Source organism: Myotis yumanensis, unplaced genomic scaffold (assembly GCF_028538775.1).
Source record: "Myotis yumanensis isolate MYYU_CA2020_CCGP unplaced genomic scaffold, mMyoYum1.0.hap1 SCAF_25, whole genome shotgun sequence".
In the NCBI taxonomy this organism is placed as follows: domain Eukaryota; kingdom Metazoa; phylum Chordata; class Mammalia; order Chiroptera; family Vespertilionidae; genus Myotis; species Myotis yumanensis.
Genome location: NW_027223776.1, coordinates 2,086,363 through 2,103,178, shown reverse-complemented (window position 1 = coordinate 2,103,178; position 16,816 = coordinate 2,086,363). Strand labels below are relative to the sequence as shown.

The window sequence follows — 16,816 nt, the reverse complement described above, 5'->3', positions numbered from 1 at the left end:
CTAGGAGTTTTAAATCCTATTTCCAAACAGAAGAAACAACTCCATCATTGGCCCCAGGTCCCTGGCCATCCTTGAGCACACTGACTTGCTGGTGCTTTAGCTGGTGTCCATCATCGCATCGTCATCGTCCAGCAGGGCGTACATTTCCTCGGCGTCCTTCTGGCCATCCAAGTCCTCGGTGTCCTTCATCGCGCTGTCGGCGTCCAGCTGGGAGTCCAACTCCTCGGTGTGCCTCATGGAGCTGTAAGCGTCATTCTGGGCGTCCAACGTTTTCGTGTCCCTCATGGCATGGTACGGGCCCAGGTGGGCGTTTATCCTTTCCCACATCGAGTTGTAAGCGCCATTTTGGGCGTCCAACTGCTAGGTGCCCCTCATCGCGCTGTAAACGTCCTGCTTAGTGTCCAACTGCTTGGGACCCCTCATCGCTTTGTAATTGTCCTTCTGGGCGTCAAACTGCTGGGTGCCCCACATCGCGCTGTAAGCGTCCTGCTTGGCGTCCAACTTTTTGGTGCCCCTCAGCAAGTCATAAGCGTCCAGCTAGGCGTCCAACTCCTCTGCCGAGATATGTCACTTTGAATGGTGGCCCGTGCGCCTGCCTGGACGCCGGATGCCTCCGGGGGCGCGGCCCTGAGTGCCACCGCCACAGAAGCCACCAGATCCTCGGTTTTTAGTCACCCAGCCTCTGTTGACACTCGGTACTGGCCTGGGCTGCGTGTCTATCTGCGAGGTGAGGACCTGGGTGTGGAGGGGACGGCCATCCAAAGGGACGTCGTTGTACTGTTTCCTGGCTTCCAGGGCGTCTGCCTTGTGCTCAAAGTGCATGTGGGCTGTTCCCAGGCTGCGGCCAGAGCAGTCGTAATGGACAGCGGCCTTCTTCAGAGGCCAAACTCCGCAAACAGATGCTGGATGTCCGTGTCGGACATTCCGAAGACCAGGTTGGACAACAGCAGCTTCCCCCTGGTCATCAGGCCTGTGACCCTGCCAAAGGCCCTGTGGAAACGGTCGTGTTGCCACTCATCGGGAAGCTGTCTCGGCTTGCTGTAGGGCACCGGCCGTGTCCTGCCTCGGCCGAGGGCCGACCTGTTCCGGAACGGCCCGCCGGCCCAGTTCTCGAGGGCAGCGGCGGCCTGCACTCAGCCACCGCGGCCTCCCTGGGAGCCTGCCCTGCCTCGGTCCCGGCCGAGGTCCCTGCCCCCGCCGCGGCCTCCCTGGGAGCCGGCCCGGCCTTCGTCCCAGCCTGCGTCCCCGCCTCAGTCCCCGCCTCGGTCCCCGCCCCTGCCCCCGCCGCGGCCGCGGCCCCGGCCATGGCCGTCCCGCTGGCTCCGGTCCAGCCGAATGATGTCGTCCAGTGACATGTGGATTTTGTCGGCCATGGTGGTCCCCGAAGCCACCTCGGATTGAGTCCATGCGGAGGCACGCAGGTCCTTAACTTCCCGCGAGGCGCCGGGGCTGTCCCAGATGTTGGGGTCCAGGCCGAAGGGTTCCCAAGGGTGTGGACGAGTTGGTGAAGAAGAAATGACACCGAGACAGCGTTCAGTGGATCAGCAGCCCAGCCAGGCTCTAGCTAGGTGCTCTAGCGGCTTCTATGTCCCAGAATCGGGTCTTGGCGAGACCTCTCTCCTGAAAGCTCCCTTGGAGAATGAGTACAAAGACCACAACCATTAGCCTAGGGCTGAGAAGCTCTGCAGAGAAGGCCCTGTGTTCTTTTATAGTCCCAGAGCTGGTGGGAGGAGTCAAATCAGCTGCCTGCTTGACCAATCAGCCGCCCCCAGAACCTAAGTCACCCATTGGGCCTCAAGTTTAGGGGAGGAGGTTTGCATTGGCGCTCCGGGACCAGGAGAGGGCGCCACTGGCCCGCTGAAGAGACTCACAGGGATTGGGAAGGGCCTGGGAGATGGAGTAGGTGCCCAAGAAGGCCACAGAGCTCCATCTCCAGGCCTTGCAGAGAGGCATCTTCATTTTCTGGGTTGAAGAGGGGACAATACCAATTTAGACAGCCTCTGGTGGGCCCAGGACAATCCACAAGGAATAAAGCCACAGTAAATCTCCTAGGCGTGCGTCACTCATCAGATATCTTGTTAGTGGACCTGGTACTCCCGTGTGTTTGTGGGGGGGAGGGGAAGGAGGACTAGGTGTGTGGGTGTGGGTGTGCGTTTGGGAGTGTGTGTGTATGCGTGCTCGGGCGTGCGGGCGTACGTCTGTGAGTGTACATCCACAGTCACGCACGGACACTTCTGGCTTTGAATGGTCCGTCGGCATCCATGAGCACCCTTCAGCCCCTGCCTTCTCAAAGACAGAGCCCCCTGCATGTCCTTCCCACCTCGGGTCTAACCAGAACTGGGGAAATCCAGTCACCTGGCTCTGCCTTCCCCAGAGGAGGCTGCAGGAGGGGGCCCTTGCATTGACGCTTCTCGACCAGCAGAGGGCGGGACGAATTCTTTGGCCCAGGCCAAGGCCCCAGTCAACCCAATCTCTGTAATCCACAAAGACTATGTCTGGCTGGGGCCATCTTTCGGCCCTCCCCACCCCTCACTCCCCACCCTGATCACTCTCTTGATGGATGGATGGTAAGGCCCCCGCCCACAGACCAAGTCCGGGCCTGGCCATCTGGGCTTGCAGGAAGCCTGAGAAAGTTGAAGGCCGGATCAAGAGTTTTTCATGGAGGTTTTTTTATTTTTATTTTTATTTTTTTTAAGGAGTGTTTTTTTTCTTTTCAATCTTGCATGACATGGAAGGTGTCATTCCAGGCCCCCAAATCCAAGAATGTGGGGGGAGGAAGCTGACCTGAATCCAGTTCCTCAAGCTGGTTTGCCTCCTCTGTTGGTGTGTGGTGACCTCTTCACACTACAAAACTGTTCACTATTTACTAGGAGCAATGTCAGAGTCATCCTTCAGCACTCAAGCCATGTGTTCCTTATGGGTCTTAAATCGTCGCTTTTTGTGTAGTGGGCAGGCTTTTTCCTTCTCTGGATAGAGGCCACTTTCTTTGGTCTGGATTCCTGCATGGAAGAAATACCCTGTCACTTCAGATATTCTTCTGAATATCTCGCTGCCTTCTCCAGTTTTCTCCTCACCAACTGAATCCACAGTGACACTCCTCCACAGTTTCTGAAACTCTTCATCCACAGAAAATTGACAGCTTTTATCATTGAAGAAAAGAATTTTCTTCTTTTCTGGACGATTTACAGAGAATCGTCCCCTAAAGCCTTGACAGCATTCTCAGAATTGGGCCGTTCTTCCTCTATGTTTTCTAGAAGAATTCCTCCTAAGCCTCGCTGGTCATGCTTATCTACGAGCAGAAGCAGAGCCTTCTTATCTTGTACTCAATGGAATACTACCTTGCCGCAAAAAATAAAAAGAAGAAGAAAAAGAAGGAATTCTTGCCATTTACAACACCGTGAGTGGAACTGGAGAGCATTATGCGAAGTGAAATTAGCCAGTCAGAGAAAAATGAATACCACGTGATCTCACTCATTTGTGAAATATAGAGAACAACATGGACTGATGAACACGGACAGGTCCATAGACATCTGTACCACCACTCTATGCTGGGGCCTCTGCAGCATGGCCACCACCAGGCAGTTCAGGGCTATCCCAGTATCTTTATATTTCTTTCTATCTATCTATCTATCCCAAATCATGTTCATGTTATATTTGTAACAAGGAAATTGGGGGTCCGCACAACATGAGGAGCTGTACTAAAGGGTCGCAGCATTAGGATGGTTGAGACCGTTCGTCTAAGGTTTATTTCTACCTCAATTTCTGGCCCCTACCCAGCCTGGCCCTGGTTTGGGCTTGGGCAGGGGGCAAACTACTGATGTGTTTCTCTCACATGTAAAATGTCTCTTTCCCCCCCTCTCCCCCACTCTCTCTAAACATCAAGGGGCATATATCCTCGGGTGAGGATTTAAAAAAAATCGAACAAAGGTGGGTCATGAGGTCAGAAGGTCCAGTCTTCAAAGTGCATGCAAGTTGCTCCTCATGGGGGGTCCGGGCTGAATGTTTGAGAGCATCTCCAGGAAGCCCTGCGGGGATGGTGCCTCCACATGCTGGAAGGTGTTCTGGACTCTGCCTAACAGGATGAAGTATTTCATCTCCAGCCAGATGAACCCGAAGTGGTTCTCATCGAACAGGATGAAGACTCCAGGGCAGCACCTGGGGTAGTTGGAGCCATGTAATGTATCAACGTGCACGCCATAGAAACACATCCTGCATGTTCTGGGGTAGTTCTGGTCTCCTGTGCGCAAACCTACAGGTAGTACAAATGGAACAGGCTGCTCCTCCGAAGGTGCAGCCCAGGACTCCCCGATCCTGGGCTGCGCAGGGCTCTGCCAACCATGGCCCTCGCTTTCCTCAGTTCTGTTTCCCTGCTGCTGCTCGCAGATCACCTGCTCCTCAATCTCCTGGACCACGTGGGAGAGCTCGTTGAAGTGCGGAAGTTCTTACCATCTGGCAGATAAATGCGGCACATGAGGTGGACCTCTAAGGTCCAGCTTAAGTCTCCCATGATCTTCGTGACCCTGGCATACTTCCCATGGAAGCTGAGCATGGCAATCATTAGGCCGAAGCCATTGGATTTTCCTTGGAAGAGGCCTGGCCTGATGAGGCCGCCCGAGTGTCTCGGCGGGAGGTAGAGGCGATGGTAGGTCAGGCGGTCATACAGCTGCCTGTCCTCCTGCGACATCTCCAGCCCCCGTCCTCCCCTAAGCCGCGTTGGTGAATCCTGTTGGGGGTCTCTCTGGATCCACCGGTTGCTGAACCTGTCCTAAATCTGCATGTGGCGGCTGTGGGAAAAGCTGTACAAGTCGTCCATGTACTCCACTGTGGCTGATTTCCTCTGCATCAGGTGAATTCGAAACGAAGGCTCCAATTGCATTGGGCCAGCCACATGGGTGTTAAGGCGAGGACCGTACATCCAACCAGTAATGCATAAGCCATCATCCACCACTACACTCAGCAGTCTTCTGTAGCCATAATCTAGCTTCCACAAACCCAAAAGGTTTCTGTATGGGAACATATTGGCGTAGACTTCTCTATAAGACATACCACTGATCGTCTCCGGTTTCTGCAAGTTTCCAGGAACGCCAAACTCCTGGTGACAGCGCTGTCTCCAGATACTGTGGGTGTGCAGGGTGTCCCAGAATTTGGTGCAGGCCTTGGCCAAGCTGGCCAGGTCGGTGCCCGGGAGCGAGGCGAAGATGTCCACCAGCATCTCCACAGGCATGTCCTGCAGCGAACAGTGCGGGGGCAGCATGGGGCTCGTGATACCTCCACTCCGCGCACAGCCTTGCGATGCTGCATTCGCCTCCAGGTGCTTTTCTGCCAGGGCCGGCTTACCCTCTGGCACTGCCTTCTCAGCTGGGCCCTGGCACTCCTGAAGACACTGCTTGCCTTCTGCCGCTGCCATCTCAGCTGGGCGATGGCGCCTGAGAGGGCACCACTTGCCTTCTGCCCCTGCTGCCTCAGCTGGGCTCTAGCGTTTCTGAGGGCACCGCTTGCCTTCCGCCGCAGCTGCTGTCTCAGCTGGGCCCTGGCACTCCTGAGGACACAGACATCCCCGAGAAGAGCCCAAGCCACAGAGGCAAGCGCACTCCTCCATGCCTCCACGTGTAACAGACACCACAGTCCACCTATATCGTATTGAAAAAAGTCTCGGTCACCCCTCCCACTGTGGAGTCTGCTCTCACCAACGAAGCCTTGGGCTGCAGTGCGGAAGACTTATATACACCAAGGCGGGAGGTCTGACCCAATCAGAAGCCACGCTAGAGCCGCCCACCCATTGCGATGGTGTGATTGGTGGATTCTCGGGCGGAAGTCCCTTTCTGTAGCTCCTCCCCCGCCTGCCAGCACCAAAGAATCTTCTCCAGGCGCTCACTGGAAGGAGCAAAACTGCTCTCAAGTCGCTTTTCTCTCCTTCCCTGTCGCCCGTCCCAGGGTCAAAGAGTCGGGGGGGGAGGGGTCAGGGTGGCACCAGGCAGGGAAGGGGAGGTGAGGGATGGGGAGGACTGTCCCAGTGCGCCCTGGCAAGTCCCGCAGTCGGGCCCACAGGGTTTTGCCAGGCGCCCCCTGCAGAGCGAAGCGAGCGCACAGGATCTGCAGCGAGGTCGGCCACCCATCCCACCTGTCTGGAAACACGGTCCAAAGAGTCTAACAAGTGCGCGAGTCTGGGGCTCTCACGAAAGCTTCAGTGGCACAATGAACGTGAAGGCCCGTCAGGGCCAAGGTGGGATCCCGAGGCCTCTCCAGTCCGCCGAGGGCGCACCACCCGCCCTTCATGCCCGCCTTGCTGGGGAGGTGGAGCATGAGCGTACGTGTTAGAACCCGAAAGATGGTAAATGATACCTGGGCAGGGCGAAGCCACAGGAAACTCTGGTGGAGGTCCGTAAGGGTCCTGATGTGCAAATCCTTCATCTCACCTGTGTATAGGGGTGAAAGAATAATCGAACCAACTAGTAGCTGGCTCCCTACGAATTTTCCCTCAGGATAGCTGACGCTCTTTTATTTTACTTTATTTACTCTTTATTTACTCCATTTACTCTATTTATTCTATTCTATTCTATTCTATTCTATTCCATTCTATTTTACTATGGTATCTGGACTTAGCAGAGCCATAGAATGATGTTGCACCAAGATTTTTTCGTGAGAGCCCTTCATATGCCCAAATGAAATTGCCTGAACAGGGTCGCCTCATGCAGAGGCTTCTAGCACCTGAGGCAGAAGAGCTTGGCTGTGTCTTTAGCAGATCGTGTTGAAGAAAACATAGACGGAAGGAGCTGCCATGTTTCCAAGCAGCCATTGGGGAAAGGGCTGTGTGAACCTGAATGTATGTGTTCAAAACTGCATAAGGAAAACTCACACACCAACACTTTGCTTCTTTTGCAACAGATTATATTGTTCAAAGATGGGCAAGCATTGCTGAACTGAACGATGAATTTCTTACAAAATTCTACATTCAAAGTTGCCAGATCACCCTAGCTTGCCGCAATGGATGTCACAGTTCTATAAACATCTTTCATTTCCACAGACATTTCATTACTTTCTCAGCTGTGTGTTCTAGGGCTCTTTACAAGTGTTCACACAGGCAGATGCAAACACACACACACACACACACACACACTCCCCCAGCAAACATGCCCTCATATTTTCTAATATAAAAACAACTAAGTAGGTGTGTTTCCATTTGAGATTGCTGTATCCTTGGTGTGGGATATTTTAGGTTGAGTAAGAAGTAAGTGATCAGCGAATGCCTCGCCTTTCAGACACAGTGGTTTGTACTCTGGGAATGGTCATGTACATGACCAGTGTTGTTTGATGAATGAAAGATTTCACCTGATTTTACCCTGCATCATTTCACTCGAGTGAATAATGTGTAAACAGTGTTGGTCTTTCACGATTCTCTCTCCTTTGTTGAGCTCCCTCATGTTTTCTCGGGGAAGGACCATGACTGGAGGATTTTCCACATAGGTGACATGCCTAGGGCTCTTCTCCCCTGTAGGGACTCTGGTGTCTGATGAGATTCGCATGTTGACCGAATGCATTCCCACACTTACCCGCATTCACATGGGCTGTCTCTGGTGTGTGTTATGTGGGAACGTGTCGTCAGCTCAGACTTTTGACGGAAAGCCTTTCCACACATGGGACATACATATGGTATATTCACCCTGTGCATTCTCCGGTGCTGGTTCAGGCCAGAGCTTTGACTAGTGACATTCATAGCATTGCTTGCCCGGATGGACTCAATCCTGCTTTTCTGTGGTAAGATCTTTGATTGAGAGCTCTGTCACATAGGGGACATTCATTTGGTTACTCTCCTGTGTGGATGGTCTCACACTGTCTAAGGAAAGAACTCTGATGGTAGGCTTTCCCACACTCACCGCACTCATAAGGCTTCTCTCCCTTGTGCATTTCATTGTGGTTTCTAAGCCCAGATTGTTACAGAAAGCCTTTCCCTCGTAGGTGACATTCACATGGTTTCTCTCTAGGGTGCGTCATATTCGGCCCTCTGAGGTTGAAAGCATTCCTGAAGGGCATCCCAGGGTCACACTGTGGTGTGCATGTCATTGTGTCTACTAAGGCACTCCTCTAGTCCAGGTGACTTTCTGCACTGTTGGCTGACATCTGGTGTCTCTCTTACATGAAGTGAGGAATGTGGAGACACGGCTGATCTATGAGTAAATTCATCACTCCTGTCAGCCCTTGGCAGCCTTCCTCTTGAAGCTGCGGAGAGCTCTCATTCTCACAGCCTGGTGAGGGCAGGGTTAGGGTCCTGGACATGTTCTGAAGTTGTCCAGGTCAAGGAGGGCTCCTCGGATGGGGGTGGGGTGGGCATGGACTGAGGGATTCTGAGAGGGGCACTGAGGCTGCCGAAGGACCACAAGGGTGGGGCACCTTTGGAGGGTGAATCCCTAAGGGTTTTTAGTGCCCCTTAGGGTGGGGATGACCTTGATCGTGAGAAGGGGATTAGGCATGGACCTAGAGGTGGAGCCCAAACTACAGTCATTTCAAGGAACATCAGACTCCACTCTCCTGTCAGGGACCTGAGCTTTGTGGCACAGCCATGATGCCAAACATGATCTGACAGGGTCAGCAATGAAACCCAATCACAAGCACGACATATTGTGCAGAATTTTATTAGTATGGGATAAAAAGTTATGCAGCAGCATTTAATAAATCATTTCATACAGCATAATACATAAAATAAAATGAAATAAAATAAAATAATTAAAATGCCCCCCACTCCCCAACAAGACAAGATGCGTCTTCCCGGTGTTCATTGATGCTGCCGCGAGAAGGGGGTGAATCCTCCGAGTCCAGGGAATGTGATGGCAAAAGCACCAGGAAGCCGCGAGTCGCGGATGTGCACGCTCCGAAAGTTCGCCCAGTCCTACGGGCGCCAGAGCACGCTGCCAGGAGGAGTGTGGAGGCTGGGCTCGGTCCTTGGGCAGGTTGTGGGCAGCAGCTCTCCAGTGGGTCCCGCACCAGCAGCGGCTACTGCGCTCCCAGCGCTGGGAACGGGCAGCGAGGTCACGTGTGCAGATAGACACGCATCCCAGGCCGGTACCGAGTGTCAACAGAGGCTGGGTGACTACAAACTGAGGATCTGGAGGCTTCGGCGGCAGAGGCGGTAGCGGTGGCACTCAGGCCTGCGCCCGCGGAGGCAACCGGCGTCCAGGCAGGCACACGGACCGTCATTCAAAGCGATTCATCTCGGCGGAGGAGTTGGATGCCCAGGTGGACTCTTACAACTCGACGACGGGCCCCCAGCGGTTGGACATCAAGCAGGACGTTTACAGCGGGATGAGGGTCACCCAGCAGCTGGACGCCTAAAAGGACGCTTACAACTCGATGAGGGACACCAAAAGGATAAACGCCCACCTGGGCGCTTACCATGCCATGAGGGACACCAAAAAGGTGGACGCCCAGAAGGACACTTACAGCTCCATGAGGCACACTGAGGAGTTGGACTCCCAGCTGGACGCCGACAGCGTGATGAAGGACACCGAGGACTTGGACGGCCAGAAGGACGCTGAGGAGATGGACGCCCTGCTGGACGATGACGATGCAATGATGGACATCAGCTAAAGCACCAGCAAGTCAGTGTGCGCGAGGATGGCCAGGGACCTGGGGCCAATGATGGAGTTGTTTCTTCTGTTTGGAAATAAGATTTAAAACTCCTAGAAAGATTTTTCGTTAACTTTTATTTTATTAAATGACTCTGAAAAAGACCTGTTTTGTGCCGAGTCATTTTCGGGATTCATTTTACCGGTTGCTGTTTTCACCTTGGCCATAATCACCCAAAAAGGTGTGGGAAAAACAAACAAACAAATAAACAAACAAACAAAATAACTCGTTCCCTCTGATAAAGAACATCAAGAAAATACCCTCCTCAGAAAAAAAAGTTGACCCCGCCTTTCCAATTTTTGAGGCTTTGGCAAGCCCAGGTGGCCAGGCCTGGACTTGGTCTCTGGGCGGGGGCCTGACCATCCATCCACAGAGTTAGCAGGGTGGGGGGAGGGTTACAGGTGGGGGGTGGGGCGTGGGGGGTAGGGGGTGGGCGTGGGCGGGGTGTCGATCAAATGAACAGGCCAGGACATAATATTTGGCTGTGGATTACAGAATTTGGGTTGACTGGGGCAGGGGCCTAAGAGCCCGTCCCGCCCTCTGCTGGTCGAGAAGCGTCAATGCAAGCCCCGCTCCTGCAACCTCCTGTGGGGAAAGCACAGACAGGTGACTGGACTTCCCCATTTCTGGCTAGACCCGAGGCGGGAAGGACATGCAGGGGGCATTGTCTTTGAGAAGGCAGGGGCTGAAGGGTGTTCATGGATGGCGACGGACCATTCAAAGCAAGGAGTGTCTGTGCATGACTGGGGATATACACGCACAGACGCACATGCTCGCGCGCACACACAAACTCCCACACCCACACCCACACCCACACACCTATCCCTCCCGCCTCCAACCCCCCCATTCCCCGCCCCCCGCGTCCCCCCGCCACACACACACACACACACACACACACACACACACGGGAGCACAAGGTCCCGCTAACAATATATCTGCCGAGTGAGGCACGCCTAGGAGATTTTCCGTGGCTTTGTTTCCTTTTGGCCCGCCCTGGGCCCACCTGAGCCTGTCTAAGTATGTATTGTCCCCTCTTCCACCGAGAAAAAACGGCGATTCCATCCTGCAAGGCATGGAAACGGAGCACTGCGGGCCTCCTTGGGCACCTGCCCTGTCTCCCAAGTCCTCCCCCAAGCCCCATGAATCGCTTGGGCGGGCCTGTGGCGCCCTTCCTGGTCCTGCAGCGCCAATGCAAGCCTCCTCCCCTCAATTTGAGGCCCAACCTGTGACATCAGTCCTAGGGGCGGCTGATTGGTCGAGCGGGCGGCTGATTTGGCTCCTCCCACCGGCTCTGGGCTATAAAAGAAAGCAGGGACTTGTTTGCAGAGCTTCTGAGCCCTAGGCTTGTGGTCGTGGTCGTCGTCCTCGTTCTCTAAGGGTTCTTTCAGGAGAGATGTCTCGCCAAGACCTGGTCCCGAGACATAGAAGCCGCTAGGACACCTGACTAGAACCTAGCTAGGCTACTGCTCACCGACCGCGGTCTGCGTGTCATTTCTTCTTCGCCGACTCTGGTGTTCTCGCGGTACCGGGGTCACCCCAAACCACGGAGAGGGCCCGAGGGAGGTGCGGACGCACTACAGACCCCTGACCCCGCTGGGTCACTCGGACTTGTGACGTGTGGACTCGCCGCCGCTGACTGCACCGCCTGCTGGCCCTGAGTCTGAGCGAGGGGGATCCGGCCTGGGTGACGCCCTGCCCGTTGGCGGAGCCCCGGGCCCTCCAGCCCTGGCCCGCCTTCCTGCACATTAAGTGATTCTGGGTTTGGGGACTGGATTGCGGTTCTCACGCCCCTGCTGTGGGGAGGGGGTGTTCAACCCAAGGCCTTCGGTCCTTCGGTGTCTTGCGAGTGTTCTGTGTATGCCCATATTCTGCTCTTCAGTTCATAAGTATACATATACTGAGCGTGTCCACGTGTCCTCGTCCAACCTGAGGATTCTTTGGCATCATGTCTTGTGTTCATTATAAATTCGCTTCCACACTCAGCTATGCCATCGTCACCTTTGATGGGCGGCACATCTCCCTCCACAACCTAAAGACGCAGATTATGGGGAGAGAGAAGCTGAAAGCTGCCATGTGCGACCTGCAGATCAGCAAGCGCAGACCGAGGAAGAGTACACTGATGATAATGCTCTGATTCCTAAGAATCTGTCTTTCATTGTTAGAAGAATTCCTATTGGAGGTGTGAAATCTACAAGCCAGACAGACGTTATAGGTGGAACTGATCCAGTGATGGGAACTTCAAAAGTCACTGACGACTCTTCTGCACCTATGTCTCTGGCCCAACTTAGAAAGACTGCCAATCTGGCTGAAGCCAATGCTTCTGAAGAAGATAAAATTAAAGCCATGATGTTGCAGTCTGGCCGTACATACGACTCCATCAATTACATGAAGAAGCCTCTAGGTCCACCACCTCCATCTTACACCTGTTTCCGCTGTGGTAGACCTGGCCATTATATTAAGAATTGCCCAACCAATAGGGACAAAAACTTCGAATCTCATCCTAGGATTAAAAAGAGCACGGGAATCCCCCGAAGTTTCATGATGGAAGTGACAGATCCTACCATGAAAGGTGCAAAGCTCACCAGCACCGAGACATACGCAATACCGACTATAGAGGCAGAGGCATATGCAATTGGGAAGAAAGAAAAGCCACCTTTCTTCCCAGAGGAGCCCTCTTCGTCCTCTGAAAAGGACGACCCTATCCCAGACGAGTTGCTCTGTCTCATCTGCAGAGACATCATGACTGATGCCGCTATCATTCTCTGCTGTGTGAACAGCTACTGTGATGAGTGTATAAGAACAGCGCTCTTGGAATCAGAGGACCATACATGCCCAACGTGTCATCAACATGATGTCTCTCCTGTTGCTTTAGTTGCCAATAAAGCCTTGTGGCAGGCTGTTAATAACTTCAAAAATGGAACTGGTGGTTATAAAACAGGACTACGGAAACCGTTACCCCCACCACCACCGCCGATACCGCCTTGGAGACGACTCCTTCAGCGGAATCTACAGCCTCTGATGAGATCTCCAATATCAAGACAGCAAGATCCTCCGATGATTCCAGTGGCGTCCAAATCAGGCCACCCTGCTCCTTCTATACCTTCTTTCACTTCTAATCAGTCTTCTTTAGCCCCTGCTGCACCTGGAAATTCATCTATCCCAGTGCCTGTACCTGATGTAACTGCATCGGTCTCCATATCAGTCCACTCAGAAAAACCAGATGGGCCTTTCCGGGATTCGGATCATAAAATATTGCCGGCCACAGCCCTCGCCTTCGAACATTCAAAGGGAACCTCTTCAATAGCAATAACTGCCTTTGTGGAGGAGAAAGGTTACCAGGTGCCTGTGCTCAGAAATCCATCTTTGCTTGGACAGTCACCACCTGCTGGGTATAGCTTCCCTCCCCCCGGGTTCCCTGCAGCGCCAGACAACTTATCCACACTTTGGGTATCATCAGGAGGGCAGACTGCTCACTCAGATACCAATTCAACAACACAAGCACCACTTCTGTCCAGGGAAGAATTCTACAGCGAGCAGCGATGGCTAAAAGAAGAGTCTCAATATCCCTACAGTGTTTTCGCATACTCCAGGAGTCCTTCTGCCAATTTATCAGCACCTTAGGTATCATCAGGAGTGCAGACTGCTCACTCAAATACCATCCCAGCAGCACAAGCACCACTTCTGTCCAGGGAAAAATTCTATAGAGAGCAGCGACGGCTACAAGAAGAGTCTAAGTCTAAATATTCCCACAGTTGTTCCTCATACTTCAGAAGTCCTTCTGTTTACGCTAAATCAACACGTGGTTCAGGGCGCTCATGTTCTCATTCTCAATCACCTAGCCACTCACACTCTCCTTCCTATTCGAATCACTGCCATGCCCCAGAAGAGGCAGAGGCAAGAGTCCAAATTAACGGCCAAGGTCTAGGTCTAGATCTCATGGATATCGTGGTCGATCTAGGTCAAGGTCACCACTATATAGGCGACATCCTTCGAGATCAAGGTCCCCTCAAGCATTTAGGGGACAGTCTCCAAATAAACGCACTGTACCACAAGGGGAAACAGAACGTGAATATTTTAAGAGATACAGAGAGGTTCCACCATCCCATGACTGAAAAGCTTATGATGGGAGGAGTGTTGACTTTAGAGACCCATTTGTAAAAGAGCATTACCGAGAATGGGAGAGGAAATACAGGGAGTGGTACGAAAAACGCTACAAAGGTTATGCTGCTGGAACACAGCCTCGACCGTCAGCAAATGGAGAGAACTTTTCTCCAGAGAGCTTTCTACCACTTCATGTCACCAATTCTCCCCTTACAAGGGGCCGCAGAGAAGATGATTAGGGTGGGAAAAGTCGTAGAAATAGAAGCATAGGTGGTAGCAAACATCCAGAAAAGCTTTCAACAAGAGACAGCCATGATCGGAAGGACAGTACAAAGTCAAAAGAGAAGGAGAGGGACAGTGCTGCAGGAGAGGGTTCAGGAAGTAAACATACGGAACTTCGAAGGTGGAAGAAAGTGAAGGCTTTCTAAACCCAGAGTTGTTGGAACCTTCTAGAAAATCAAGAGAACCTACAAGTCCAGTGATGAGATGCCTCCCAGGGCCTCTGGTTTGGGTGGGAGTGGCATTCCAGCTGCACCCCTTCCCCAACTCCAGGGTTGCAACTCCGGGGATGCTGGGCCTATCCCACCACTGGGTGTTGACTGCTGGAGCAGGCCCAGCCTTGCCTTCTGCAGGGCTCCGTGCAGAACCCCTAAACCTAAACTTAACAACCCCATCCCTAACCCTATAAACCCTCTCCCTCACCCTCACCCAAACCTGACCATGACCTGACCTTGACAATAACACTAACACTAATACTGAAAATGATCCCTATGCTGACCCTTACCCTGGCACTTACGATGACCCTGAATCTAACCCTGACCCTGATGCTGACCCTGACCTTGACCCTCATCCTGATCCCCACAATAACACTGACACTGACCCTAAACCTAACCCTAACCCTGACCCTAAATCTAACCCTGACAGTGACCCTAATCTGACCCTGAAAATAAACCTAACAATAACCCCGACCCTTACCCTGACCCTAAACTTGACCTGACACTGACACTTATGTTTACCCTGACCCTGACCCTAGATCTGACCCTAGGCATGACCCACTATGCCCTATCTCCTATCCTCTATGCCCTGGCGTCCACCACCTGGGTTTTTCCCTGGAAGGCCCATGGGCGGCCTGGCAGTGAAAGAGGGACTGGAGATTTTTTTATGTGTGTTTGTGGGTTAGGGAGGGGACTTGGGGGGGTGAATGGGTGTGACTGAGGACCGAGTGGATGTACCCAGAACACTATTTGTGGACATTGACCCTTGAAACCCGGGAACTCTGAAAGCCTAAAGGAGGTGAGTACTCCAGGGACAACAATGGAGGATTCATTTTCTCTTTTGCTGTTGTTGCTGTTGTTGTTGCTGTTTTTTTTGGAATTGAATGTATTGTGGGAGACATCTGTTAATAAAATGAAATGGAATGTCATAGGATAAAATGGAAGGTGTAAATACATAAGAATCTTTGCATTCTGGATGAAAAGGGGCCACAAGCTGACCTGACCCACTCGCAGGAGGCCTGGCCTGGGCTTGCAAACTCAGACCCCTAAAGTGATCACCCAAGATGTTCTGAAATTAAAGACTTTTAAAAGTAGAAAGCAGTGTATAGTGTGTGTGTAGTCATGTCCTAGGCCGGGTATCTTCCCTGAGAGAGGTCATCTTTGACCTTACTGGTATCTGTGTCTATTGTCTTTCTATGCCTCTAGGATCACATGTTTTTGGACTCGTGAATGCCATGGTAACAAGTCACTTTCCTTTTTTCCAGTCCCCTCAGGGCACAGCCCAGGGTCTCAGGGTAGAAACCACAAATTCCCTCGTTGCTAGTTTTGTATTATTTTTAAAAAGCAAGGGACACATGAATAAACAAGTGGAAAATCAATTTCCTCACCCTCTCCCTCTCCCTTTACCTCTCTCTCTCCCTCTCCCTCTGCTTCTCCCTCTTTCTCTCCCTCTCCCTTCCAATCTCTTTTTAAACAACAAAAGCAAAAGGGCCCTTGCCGGTTTGGCTCAGTGAATAGAGTGTAAGCCTTTGGACGACAAGCCTCCCGGATTCGATTCTGGTCAAGGACACATGCCTGGGTTGCAGGCTAGATCCCCAGTGTGGGGTGTGCAGGAGGCAGCTGACCGGTGATCCTCTCTCATCGTGGATGTACTATCACTCTCTCCCTCTCCCTTCCTCTCCCAAATCAATAAATATATATTTTAAAACACACACACACACAGACACAGACACACACACACACACACACACACACACACACGAAGGACACAAAGATATTAATCCATCTCCGTGTAGTAAAACGTATACTTCTACAATGTTTTGCACTTGCATTTTCTTCTATCCTAACGGGGAAGTTAAAACCTGGGATGTGGGGAGGAAGAGAGAGGGTTAAAGAGAGGGATTGACCTTTGCTGTTTCAAAATGGCGGGTACCGCCCTAACTGTTTTGGCTTAGTGGACCGAGCACCATCCTGCGGACTAAAGGTTCACAGGTTCGATTCTGGTCAAGGGCATATACCTTGGTTGTGGGCACATCCCCAGTAGGAGATGTGCCAGAGGCAGCTGATTGAGATTTCTCTACCTTTGAGGTTTCTAATTCTCTACACCTCTTTTTTCCACTTTGAACAAAAATCAATAAAATATATTTAAAAAACAAAATGGCATCTCCCAAGTTCCTGGGGCCAACATGGTGGGAAGTATGCCAGGGTCACCCACATCACGGGACAGTGCATCAACACTAAGGTAGAGATCCACCTCATTCGCCGCATCCACCAGCCAGATGTTGAAATCTTCCGAAACTTCAATGAGCTCTCCAGCGTGGTCCAGTAGATTGGCGAGCAGGTGATCTGGGAGCAGCAGCAGCAGCAAGAACACGGGACTGAGGAAAGCCAGGGCCATGGCTGGCAGGACCCTTCCCAGCCTAGCCTCCGGGAGTCCAGAGCTGCAGTTTTGGAGGAACAGCCGGTTCCGTTTGTTCTGCCTGTGGGTGTGGGCTCAGAAGACAAGAATTACCTCCGAACCCACAGGATGTGTTTCTATAGCGATAGTAGAAACCATTAATGTTAACTTCCCTATGTTCGTCTTCGCCAGGCGCTGCCCT

The 16,816-nt window shown here is 52.4% G+C and overlaps 2 pseudogenes; one reads left to right on the top strand and one right to left on the bottom strand.

Annotated features, from left to right (window-relative positions):
* Positions 1–360: 360 nt before the first annotated feature.
* On the bottom strand, positions 361–1,373 carry LOC139000703 (THO complex subunit 4 pseudogene; annotated as a pseudogene).
* Positions 1,374–11,566: 10,193 nt separating this feature from the next.
* On the top strand, positions 11,567–16,545 carry LOC139000702 (E3 ubiquitin-protein ligase RBBP6 pseudogene; annotated as a pseudogene).
* Positions 16,546–16,816: the final 271 nt, after the last annotated feature.